The sequence below is a fragment of the Pan paniscus genome, chromosome 3, assembly GCF_029289425.2.
Source record: "Pan paniscus chromosome 3, NHGRI_mPanPan1-v2.0_pri, whole genome shotgun sequence".
Classification (NCBI taxonomy): Eukaryota; Metazoa; Chordata; class Mammalia; order Primates; family Hominidae; genus Pan; species Pan paniscus.
This window is the reverse complement of record NC_073252.2, coordinates 113,189,229-113,202,031: the sequence shown is the minus strand read 5'-3', so window position 1 is coordinate 113,202,031 and position 12,803 is coordinate 113,189,229. Positions and strand designations below refer to the sequence as shown.

The following is a 12,803-nucleotide window of genomic DNA, read 5'->3' as shown; positions in this document are numbered from 1 at the left end:
GAGTAGTAAAAAATTCATTAGAAAAAGTCTTCTAAAAATAACATAAAAAATTAATGATTGAGGTAGAAATGATATATTTATCATTGTATTTAAAAATAATCAGCTGAGACTTTTAAATAATACTGCAATAATACTGCATGTTACACTTAAAGTTGGTGAAGACGGTAGATCAAATTTTGTGTGCTTACCAAAATATAAAAATAAAATTAATATAAATAAATAGATAAATTCTGTGGGGACATATACCAATATTAATATAATCCAGATTTCTCCAGACCTACATATCCTGTGACTACAAATGGGGTCTGGTTGATAATCAGTAAACTTAGAGATAATTTGGTGCAATTGGTTTTCCAATTTTCAAAACTTTAGGCTTGATTCTGAGATCATTGTTCCAATAAAAAACTATTAAAACATTATAACATTGAACATCAATTTAACTGACTTACTCAAGATTGTTACTAATCTACTGTGTGTCTAATTTAGTATTGGGTTATGTTTGAAGGAAAATAAACTAAGTAGCTTATTGTGAAAAGAGAAGCTTTTTATATAGATTAGGCTATTGAAAATGTACCCACAGTCTTCTGGGGAAGACACATAAACCAGTTATGTAAAAATGCAAAGGTATTATAAAAAGGATAAGGACAACGTAATTCTTCAGAGATTTAGAGGAAGAAAGACTACCAGAGACAGGCATGAATAGGAAAGGCTTGTTATTCATAAGATGATAGAATTTTATAGTTTGAAGCAAACTTACAGTTATGAAACTCACCCATTTAAAAATTTTTCCTACATTTTTGTGCTTTTATACAGCTAGTATATGATTCTTGAAAAAAATGAAATAATATAGAAAATACAAAACAGAGACGAGCAATATTTTGTTGAGCATCCTTCCAAATCTTCCCTGATGAGTGTATACATGGAAATAGAAATATAAACCATTTTATATCCTTCATTTAGAAAATGAAGAAACTGAAGTTCAGACTCCTTCCATCCACCACCTTTCCCAGCAAGTGTCTGGAGAAAAGATCATTTGAGTTGTACCTTGGGGTAGAGAAAGAAGGTGAATATATTCAAGACATAAATATGGTTATTGTTGTTTTGGCATAATTGTTTTGTGCATTAAATAGCAGGAAGTTTACAAAATGCAGAAGATTCAATTCTAAATAAATCACAGTTCCTGCCTTGGTGGAAATCCATGAATAATTACTCATTTAAAATGTCTGTGTTATAGGCTGTACTATGACAGCATTGTGGAGACAGACACACTCACTAAACTAACTTCTGTAATGCCAGGGGTGACTTTTTTTGAGGTAGTTTTATCCAAGCTGAATCTTTCTAAAAATGAATAAGAACTGATTAGACTTAAAGATAAAAGAGATAACCTGGGTCATTCCAGAACTGTAAATGGTTCAACACATAAAGTGCAGGAATAACAAGATGAAACAATTTATAAGAGTAAACTCTCAAGAAGCTTGACTCTGAAGCTAAAGAGAAAAATTAGGGCAGTTGCTTGGATTGGGGGCGGGAGTGGGGGTGAGAGTGACAGAAAATGTTATGAACATGGGCATGAGCTAAACTTCTTAACAAAATGATACCTGGAGTCTCCAACTAAAATAAACACAGAACCCAGAAACTAGGAAAGGTGAGGAAGTGGTAGGGACTGAAGCCATTCAGATACCTGAAGATTATAATTACAAATGAAACATATTTAGAAGGTGTTTATGGTCTACAGATGAAACATTTAGATGCTGTTTATGGTCAATTACTAACAAAGCATTATACCAGTTTTTTAAAGTCCCTAGAAAAGAGAGGCTGAAGTTCTAGCAAATAGGTAGAGGCAAAAAAAAATAATAATAACTTTAGAAGAGATATACATTATCTATGGCATCAGGAGGCAGATAAGGACAGTGAGAATTTTTCAGTTTGGGAAACATTAGTGGGAGGGAGTCAGCTTGGCTCCCTGCATAATTTTGAGCCAGTTCAACCTTCACTTTCTGTTTTTTTTGTAAAGTAGAAGATTGTGGAGCTAGGGAGAGGGACCATGTGGCTTAGAAAGTTATTGAAATCATCAAAATAGTATAAGTTGGGGAAATAGAAATAAAATAATGATGTATATTTCAAAGATGTCTCAATCACATTTCCCCTTTTATTATAACTATCATAATCTAAGTGTAAAAATAAGATAAAAATTATATTTTAAACTGTAAAAACACATTATACAGAAAAATATAGAAAGAAATAAGAATTTGTTAATGTTCATTTTATTTTTAATATTATGGGTTTTCAAAATTTATAATACTTACAAGTATAAAATATACATAAATTTTGTTAAGAAAAAAAGCAGTTGAGTTTCTAAAACATTTTCACATCATCCTTGCTGATAAGTTACAGAAAAAAAGTTTACTTTTGAATGAAAATGGCTAATAATATTACATCTAAACAGGAAAGCATATCAAGATATTATATATGATATTATATTTCCTCAGTCATCCTTTGTAGCTTCCATATAAATTGTTTATATGGAGTGAAAAAAAATCAAGATAGGAAATCACAACATTGTTACATAGATTAGCAGATTAATGCCAACAATTTTCACATGAACTCCATTAGCATAAGCTTAAGTCAGTAACTTTAAAACCATCCACTGTCAAGGAAAAATATAAGAAAAGAAAAAAATTCTAGAGATGAAGGGGAAATAGGAAAGGGAAGAAACAGAGAACAGATTAAAACAAAATAATTTAGATGTTTTTGCTGATAATAAGAGAAATACTTGAATTTGCAGATGTACCTGGCAAATAGGCTCTTGATAAATGTTAATACATATATTTGCTGAATGGATGTCAGATAAATGCCTTGGCTTCTTACATAAAAGAGAAAAATAGGAGCAAATCCACGATTGAACTGAATTTTAGATAGCCTGTCTGGTTTCAGTTTGATTATAAATGTCCCATTGTAAATATTACCTCCAAATCTATACAAAATGAGACAGAGTCACAGATTTATCCCAAAGTCATCCTAAGTAAGGTCCTGAGGAAACTTTCTGAATGTCAGAAACCCTGGGGCAGATCTAAGCATTCAAAAATTGTTTAATCCTGTTTAATTCTGGTCCACACATTCTGGGCATTTGATTATTATTTTAGTAGTATAAGGGTAAAATTCAGTGATGAAATCTTAGCTATAAATATAAATACAAAGTTCCAAGCAGTGATTACCAGACCTCTCAACTTGGCCACGGATAGCATTTCTACTACTCTATCTAAATCTTATATGGCAAAGCAGAAGAAATATCCACATAAAAGTTTCCTTATTTGCAAAATCCCCATGTTTTTCTAATAAGCAAGATGAATGCATAGAAATTTGCAGTTGCTTTTAATAAATTAGACTCTTTATTTTTAAAAAATCATGTCGTTTCTTTGCTTTAGAAAATAAGAACTAAGAAAATGGTGAATAGGCACTATACATATTTCTGCAGGAAATGGTGATAAAAGAAACCGCCTGACATTTACTCTTCTATTTACTGAGTTGACTTCATAATCTTTTGAAGTATGAATGTAGCTGATAGCTCAGAGCTATGAACCTAGTATAATATTATGTTACAATATAATATTATGGTAGTAATGTTATCATTATGTTTGAAATGACACTTTTAGGAGTTTGTACTGGTAAAAATGCACACTTTGGGGACTAAAATAAATTTATATTATGTCACTGAAATCAAGAATATATGAAGTGTATGGAAGTTAGGTGATATCAACTGGTTATTTATGGGTATAGAAAAGATCATTTCTGCAGAAAATTATAAACTGTGCATACTACCTCGATTTTGATTAAATATAACAATTACTCATTACTTTGTACCTCTATTTTGAAAAATTTATGATTTATGTAGCAGTGGTTGCTACTGAAAATAATATCATAATATTTTTTGGCCTGGAAGCTGAAAGGAATTCCATGGGACCAACCATGTGATATCAACCATTTCATAGTCTCAACTACTATTTAATCAATATTGGATATTTTCCGAAACCACTCAGAATCATAAGAGACTGCATTGATATTTAGCTAAAACCTTTATGATATTTATAATTCTTTTAACCAGATTAAATAATTTGAATTAATTGTGCCCTACTGAGTAGTGCTCCTCAAACACTTTTGACCATGACCCAGAATAAGCAATAATCTTACATTGGTATCCAAATACACACACATGCATATGCGGACACCATAACATAAAGTTTCATAAAGCACTACTTACCTCTGCTGTACATGAAGTATGACAATATTTCTATTCTGGTCTACTTCATTTTCACTTACTTGTTGGTGACCTGTAATTTGAAAAATACTGCATCTCTCTTGAAAGATGAGGTACTAAGTCATTCTCACACTCTGTGGAGAAATACCCAAGACTGGGTAATTTATAAAGAAAAGAGGTTTAATTGACTCACAGTTCCACATGGCTGGGGAGGCCTCAGGAAACTTAAAATCATGGTAGAAGGCATCTCATTACAGGGTGGCAGGAGAGAGAATGAGTGCTGAGCAAAAGGGGAAAATCACCTTATAAAACAGTCAGATTTTGTGAAAACTCACTCAGTATCATGAGAACAGCATGGGGGTAACCACCCTCATGATTCAATTACCTTTCACCGGGTCCCTTCTATGACACGTAGGAATTATGAGAACTACAATTCGAGATGAGATTTGGGTCGGAACACAGAGCCAAACCATATTATTATGGCCCTGCCCCTCCCAAATCTCATGTCCTCACATTTTACCCTTCCAACAGTCCTCCAAAGTCTTAACTCATTCCAGCATTAACCCAAAAGTCCAAGTCCAAAGTCTCATATGAGACAAGGCAAGTCCCTTCTGTTTGTGAGCCTGTATAATCAAAAGTAAGTTAGGTACTTCCTAGATACAATGGGGGTACAGGCATTGGGTAAATATACCCCTTCCAAATGGGAGACTTTGACCAAAACATAGGGGCTACAGGCCCCATGAAATTCTGAAATCCAATAGGGCAGTCATTAAGCTTAAAGTTCCAAAATTATCTCCTTTGACTCCATGTCTCACATGCAGGTCATGCTGATGCAAGAGGTGGGCTCCCATGGCCTTGGGGAGCTCCACCCCTGTAGCTTTTCAGGGTACAGCCCCCCTCACATCTGCTTTCACAGTTGGTATTCAGTGTCTGTGGCTTTTTCAAGTACATGATGCAAGATGTGGTGAATTTACCATTCTGGGGTCTAGGGGATGCTGGCTCTCTTCTCACTAGGCAGTGCCACAGTAGGGACTGTGGAGGGGGGGCTACAACCCCACATTTCCCTTCCACACTGTCCTAGAAGAGGTTCTCCATGAAGGCTCTGCCCCTGCATCGAACTTCTGCCTGGACATCCAGACATTTCCGTACATCCTCTGAATTATAGGCGGAGGTTCTCAAACTTCAATTCTTGATTTCTGTGTGCCAACAGGCCCAACACCACATGAAAGCCACCAAGGCTTGGGGCTTGCACCCTCTGAAACAACAGTCAGAGCTATATGTTGGCCCCTTTTATCCACAGCTGGAGTAGCCTGAGGCACGGGGCACCAAATCCCAAGCTGCACACAGCAGGGGGGAACCTGGGCCTGGTACATGAATCCATTTTTTCCTCCTAGGCCTCCAGGCCTGTGATGGGAGGGGCTACCATGAAGGTCTCTGACGTGCCCTGAAGATGTTTTCCCCATTGTCTTGGTGATTAACATTCTGCTCCTTGTTACTTATGCAAATTTCTGCAGCAGGCTTGAATTTCTCCCCAGAATATGGGTTTTTCTTTTCTACTGCATCATCGGGCTGCAAATTTTCCAAATTTTCATGCTTCGCTTCCTCTTGAATGCTTTGCCACTTAGAAATTTCTTCCACCAGATACCCTAAATCATCTCTCTCAAGTTCAAAGTTCCACAGCTCTCTAGGGCAGGGCCCAGTCTCTTTGCTAAAGCATAGCAAGAATCCCCTTTATTCCAGTTCCCAACAAGTTCCTCATCAACATCTGAGATCACCTCAGCCTGGACTTCATTGTTCATATTGTTATCAGCATTTTGGTCAAAGCTATTTGACAAATCTCTAGGAAGTTCCAAACTTTATCTTACTTTCCTGTCTTCTTCTGAGCCTTCCAAACTGTTCCAACCTCTGCCTGTTACCCAGTTCCAATGTTGCTTCAACATTTTCAGGGTATTTACAGCAGTGCCTCACTCTCTGAGGTACTTGCTTAGTGTATTAGTCCATTCTCACGCTTCTATGAAGAAACACCTGATACTGGGTTATTTATAAAGAAAAAGAGGTTTAATTGACTCGCAGTTCGTCATGGCTGGGGAGTCCTCAGGAACCTTACAATCATGGCAGAAGGTATCTCTTCACAGGGTGACGAGAGAGAATGAGTGCTGAACAAAGTGGAGAAGCTCCTTATAAAAGCATCAGATCTCATGAGAACTCACTATCACAAGAACAGCATGGAGATAACCACCACGATGATTCAATTACCTCCCACCAGGTCCCTCCTACAACACATGGGGATTATGGGAACTGTAATTCAAGATGAGATTTGGGTGAGGACACAGCCAAACCATTTTAGATGGTTACAAATTTTGGAATTCACTCCAAAGAAGCACTGGTGCAGTTAATGTACATGAACAAATAGTTAAATGTTTATAGAATAATTTTTGTGTTTTCTGGTTTTTGTGTGTTTCCAGACAGGGTATCCCTCTGTCACCCAGGCTGGAGTGCAGTGGTGCAATCATAGCTCACTGCAACCTTGAACTCTTGGGCTCAAGGTAAACTCCCTGCCTCAGCCTCCCAAGTAGCTGGAACTACAGGTTCACACCACCGCACCTGCCTAATTTTTTTTCTTTTTTCTTTTGTGTTGAGACAAGATCTTGTTTTGTTGTCCAGGCTGGTCTCAAACTCCTGGACTCAAGCAATCCTTCAGCCTCAGACTCCCAAAGTGCTGGAATTACATGTGTGAGCCACAATGCCTGGCCTATGTAAGAGCTTTAATTAAAAATTCTGTTTCATTAATATAAAATATGAGCTAATGCTTTATGATTCTTAAAAGCAAACAAAAAAACGCATGAAGCATGTAAAAACAAGGTATATAATAAAATAGTTTTTTCACAGCCATCACGAAAAGTCAAGGTCAGTGAAATTATTGCAAATTCTTAAGTCATTCCAATTTACAACACAGCTGCTTTCAAATCAATTTAATTCACCTCTACAATTTTTCTCCATTTTTGGTAGACATTTTTGGCTTTGAATAGCTGAACTTTTAAAATTAAAATAAAACTTGCTGATTTGCAGTTAAATTATTTAATTATGCTGACTGCTAAGTTTTTGGCTTCACTTAACTTAATCTTTGTTTCTTCTCTACAGTGCAACTGTAGAATCCTAGTATCATAAATCATTAGTAGTTTAATCTTAGTTCCGTTTTTAAACCTTCTAAATTTTAATTTTGTCATTTTAAAAATAGATCCATAAAGAGTAAACAGGATGATGAATACAAAGAATATAGCATAGTTACTAGCAAGCAGTAGCCATTTATTAAATGCTGGTAAACGTCGTTGCTCTTGTTCTCAATTTCAGCTGAATTTTCAGGAGCCTCTTTAGTGATCTGTACAGCTCATCAGATCACCTTCAACAAAGAAACAACCACACGTATATGCAATGTGATTTAGTATCTAGCTTTCTTCTGTATTTCAGCCTTTCCAAAAGTAGCAATAACTACAGTAGTACCTGTAATTGCTTTGTTTACTAACTCACTTCTCTGCTGCTACCAGAGATTACTAGAAATTTACCATGATTATGTGGCAAATGAACTTTGCAAACTGTATTTTAGAGAATCTCTAAACACATTTTGAAAATGTCAAAAGGCAATCTTATAACAGATATATAAAACAATAATGTTAATATCATCATATAATATTTTCTAATCTTGAAAGAGAGTCAAAGATTCTAGGAGATATTTATTCCACTACCTAGGTGATAAGCCACATTTGGAAGGATAGAAGGTAAAAATAAGAAAACAAAAATGAGAACAGGAAAATCAACACCTACAAAAGCCTCCCTTTTTTTCTCATCAAAGCCTGTGCAGGGGTCATGAAGCCCACATTTTGTGACAGGTTGTCATGAAAATAATGAGTAGATCTCTCCTTCCAAGTTTTTCACGATAGATTTATTAGAACATGGAAAGTCAGATTAAGAAGAATTGGGACCAAAGCCTGTTTAACTTACTTGGTTTGATGGTTAATAAAATAGTTTTTCCACAGATGGAATTTACTCAGTAATCCACATATTTGTCTGTTATTTCTATAATGAAAGGTCAACATCACCATATAAGGGGAAAGTGGGGAAAGGAAAGCTCTCAAATGTTTCTGTTTCTTGCTAACTTGTCCCAGGGTCTTCCTGAAGAAGAAACTAATTAAGGTAAAATAAAAATTTTGGTGTATCACCTTAGACTACTTAAAAATAATTGCCACATATTTTATACCATTATAGCAGCATTTTAATGTCTTCGTTATTATCCTGAAGTAATTTTTTTAATTTTATATGACTCATTTAACACGTGCCTTTGAAAATTAATCTCAATTGTCTTATTCGACTTATGGTAACGACGTAAGATTCTTATGTTGGTTGCTCTCCCTATCCATATTCCTGCATGCCTTTTCCCCCACCTTTTCAAGGGTCACACAGTAGGTAAGAGATTCAAGCTAATCACAGACTACACCTTTTTGGCATCCTAAACAATGTCATAATACCATTTCTTACTTCAGGTGTGAGACATAGGTAAACACTTATGGTATATCAAGTTTTATGGTCCAGGCTTCCTCATCTCCACTGGCCAGTTTTGCTAGGGAAGGAGAACTGGGAGAATTGAATGGGAAGGATAACTCCTTTAGTTAAAACACCTACATTGAAAACACATATGTCTTCCATGGTGGTAATATGTATCTATCATTCTTCTAACTCTGAACATATTACTGTTAAATAAATGTCACATTTAAATTTTATTTATTCTTTGGGTTGGCAGATTCTTGCCCCATATGTTTTTTTTAAATTTATTTTTCACTATTGCATTAGGAGGAGATAGTCTAAATATGCAAAACTGACATATTCTCTTTTGTGTATTCAAAAATAAAAATCACATTTTTAATGTGAGAAGAAGTAAAGATTAAACGAAGTATTAACTTGTCCTACATTTAATTTCTCTCCGAATCTCCTGGTTAAATTTATTCCTAAAATACTAAGCAATCCTCCAAAGCATGTAAGTAGGTATCTGCTCTTATTGGGTTATTTGGGGGAGTTGTGTGGATGGGGTGGGTCTGATTTTACATTTGTTTAAATAGATTTTTAAATTAAATATGTGAGCTTGGATAAATCTAAGAATTGATATAAGATTAATAATCTCCTTCAACAAGTTCCAAATATCTTTCACTTTCATTATTATTACACACACACACACACACACTACACACTATATATATGTATATATGTATCTTTTAATTGAGTTTTTATTTAAAAAATTTACATATGAAAATTTTCAAGCATACATAAAAGTAGAGGATATAATATAATTGCTTTATATATTTCAGACCAAACCAAAGCCTTTTTATTGCTGTATTCCATTTCTTTTTAGTAAAATGCAATCCAATTTGGTTAAAGGGAGCTGAGTTTTGAAACAAAGGCTTTTGCAAAGCAGACAATTATATTAAAGAATTTCATTTGGCTGGGCGTAGTCACTCATGCCTGCAATCCCAGCATTTTGGGAGGCCAAGGTGGGTGGATCACCTGAGGTCAGGAGTTTGAGACCAGCCTGGCCAACATGGTGAAACCCAGTCTCTACTAAAAATACAAAAATTAGCTGGACTTGAAGGTGTGTGCCTGTAATCCCAGCTAGTAGGGAGGCTGAGGCAGGAGAATTACTTGACCTTGGGAGGCGGAGGCTGCAGTGAGCCCAGATCAGGCCACTGCACTACAGCCTGGGTGACAGAGCAAGACTCCATCTCAAAATAAATAAATAAATGAAACAAATAAAATTTGTAAATAGAGTATTAGTAATTCCCCAACATGTGGGATTCATTTGTTTTTAAAGTCCATGTGAAGTCACTGGGGAGACTGCAAACTGGTACAATATGTTTCACAGTGAAAAGCTAAGGTCCACTTATATATTTGTAATCTGAAGTGTTAAAATATTTAAAATATTTGATGAAAATTTTTAATTTTTTGAAAAAGTTTAAAAGTTATTTTCTGACAAAAACAACCATTTCAACATCATGCAGATTTTTAAAACTTAAATTACTAATGAGGTTAAGTAGTGTAGAACATAGAAATATAAAATGAAAAGTAGCGACATAATTTTGCAATGTTTAACTATTTAATCTAAAAAGTTTTCAGTCATCATTAATAAGCATTCATCACTCAGATCCCCCATTTAAAAAATAAAGAAATCCATAAAATATCCACAGTGTGATAGAACATACCACTCATTAAAAAGCATGCTAGTTTAATTCTCTCTGATGTAATATGTCTGATGTAATGCATATCTTAAATATATATATCACACATTGATAACATGAACTATTTTCACCCAAAATAGTTATCCTAGGGAAAGTTTGGCAAACTGGGAAATCGAAAATTATTTAAGTACTCTAACAGTGTAGAGACAGATGAAGTAAGCTTGTATAGAAAGTAATTCATTGAAGTCAGAATCATCTATACAAAGAAAAACATCTAATAATAATGGAAAATTCTGTCCATTCGTGATGAAGCAGTTTGGGATTTTTTTTTTTTTTTCTGAGACAGAGTTTCGCTCTTGTTGCCCAGACTGGCCAGGCTGGCATGCAGTTGTGTGATCTCAGCTCACTGCAACCTCTGCCTCCCAGGTTCAAGCATTTATCCTGCCTCAGCCTCTTGAGTAGCTGGGACTACAGGCATGCACCACCACACCCAGCTAATTTTTGTACTTTTTTAGTAGAGACGGGGTTTCACCATGTTGGCCAGGATGGTATCGATCTCATGACCTTGTGATCTGCCCACCTTGGCCTCCCAAAGTGCTGGGATTACAGGCCTGAGCCACCGCGCCTGTAGTAATGTAGTGTATAATGGGAAATTTTTTTTTAATGCTGTGTTAGTTCATTCTCAAATGACTATATAGCTGCAACTGGGTAATTTATGAAGAAGAGCTTTAATTGCCTCACGGTTCTGCTTCTCCTTTAAATATCAGTTCTGACTTTAGGTCATTTCTTTGCTTATGTATCCCAGTATAGGTTGTTAGAAGCATCCAGGTCACTTTTTTTGGGCGGGGGTTGGTGGGGGCGGAAGAGAGTTGTGCTCTATTGCCCAGGCTGGAGTGCAGTGGCACAATCTCAGCTCACTGCATCTTCCGCCTCCCGGGTTGAAGCAATTCTCTGTCTCAGCCTCCCGAGTAGTTGGGATTACAGGCACCCACGACCATGCCTGCTAATTTTTTTTGTATTTTTAGTAGAGATAGGGTTTCACTATCCCTACCAGGCTGATCTTGAACTCCTGACCTCGTGATCCACCCACCACTTCTTGAATGCTTTGCTGCTTAGAAATTTCTTCCACCAGATACCCTAAATCATCACATTTAAGTTCAAGTTCCACAGATCCACAGGGCAGGGGCACAATGTAGCGCAGTTGTTCGCTAAGGCGTAACAAAAAATGACCTTTTCTCCAGTCCCCAATAAGTTCCTCATTTCCATCTGAGACCTCCTTAGCTTGTATTTCACTGTCCATATCACTATCAGCATTTTGGTCACTACCATTTAAAACCAGTCTCTAGGAAGTTCCAAACATATCCTCATCTTCCTGTCTTCTAAGCACACACTCTCTCTTTTGCTCCTGCTTCCACCATGTGAGATACCTGGCACCCCCTTGCCTTCTACCATGATTGGAAGCTTCCTTATATCTCCCCAGAAGCAGAAGCTGCTATGCTTCCTGTACAGCCTGCAGAACCGTGAGCCAATTAATCCTTTTTTTCTTTATAAATTTTCCAGTCTCAGGTGTTTTTTTAGAGCAATACAAGAACAAAATAATACAAATGCATTCTACATTCATTTTTTTTGAACTAAAGGAAGTGATAGAGAAATAGAACATCTAATTCTTGGATAAAAATTGACAATGAGTAAGAGTTTTAATTCTTATTACAAGAGTAAGCAAAATTAGGAAATATGCTTTGAGACTAACATGTCAATGTTCTTTTCACCTAAGCGTTCTGTCCTCTGTTTCATTAGCGAGATCTGAGAATGCCTGTTCCTGCAAGAAGAAGGAGCAGTCCTATGTATCTGGACTGTAATGCTGAAGAGGGCCAAGTGGCTCCCTGTGAGTCCAGATGAAGGATATATTATTCAAGAGAAAAACTTGTAACTACTCTAAACTTAAGACAGATTTATTTAGTCAGCTGGGAATTCCAGAGACTCAGGCAGATACCTAAGAGCATGTTTAATTGCTCTAAGCCCCTGATTCCTGATTTCCTAATTTTATATGTATATAATGGTTATCAGTTCTGTAGAATAGTTTTATGGTAACTGACATTCTTTGTTAAAGCTTACTTTCTTACTTCTTTTCTTTTTTGGTGGGATTAGTTAGAAAATGATCTCAATACATGTTTCTATATACGTATGGATGTTTAGGCCAAAATAAAATTGGGTTCTGTGTTCTGGAGGTTATCAAAAAATCTACTATACTCTAGGTAGTTAAGTCTAGACTGTAAACATCAGGTTGTTAATATTTTAGCATATTAACACACTAAAATTATCATTGC

General features: G+C 35.9%; 1 protein-coding gene across 1 annotated transcript in view; it reads left to right on the top strand.

Annotated features, from left to right (window-relative positions):
- Positions 1-12,803, top strand: part of LOC100986527 (N-deacetylase and N-sulfotransferase 4) — a 291,143-nt gene that overhangs the window by 23,862 nt on the left and 254,478 nt on the right. The window lies entirely within an intron of this gene.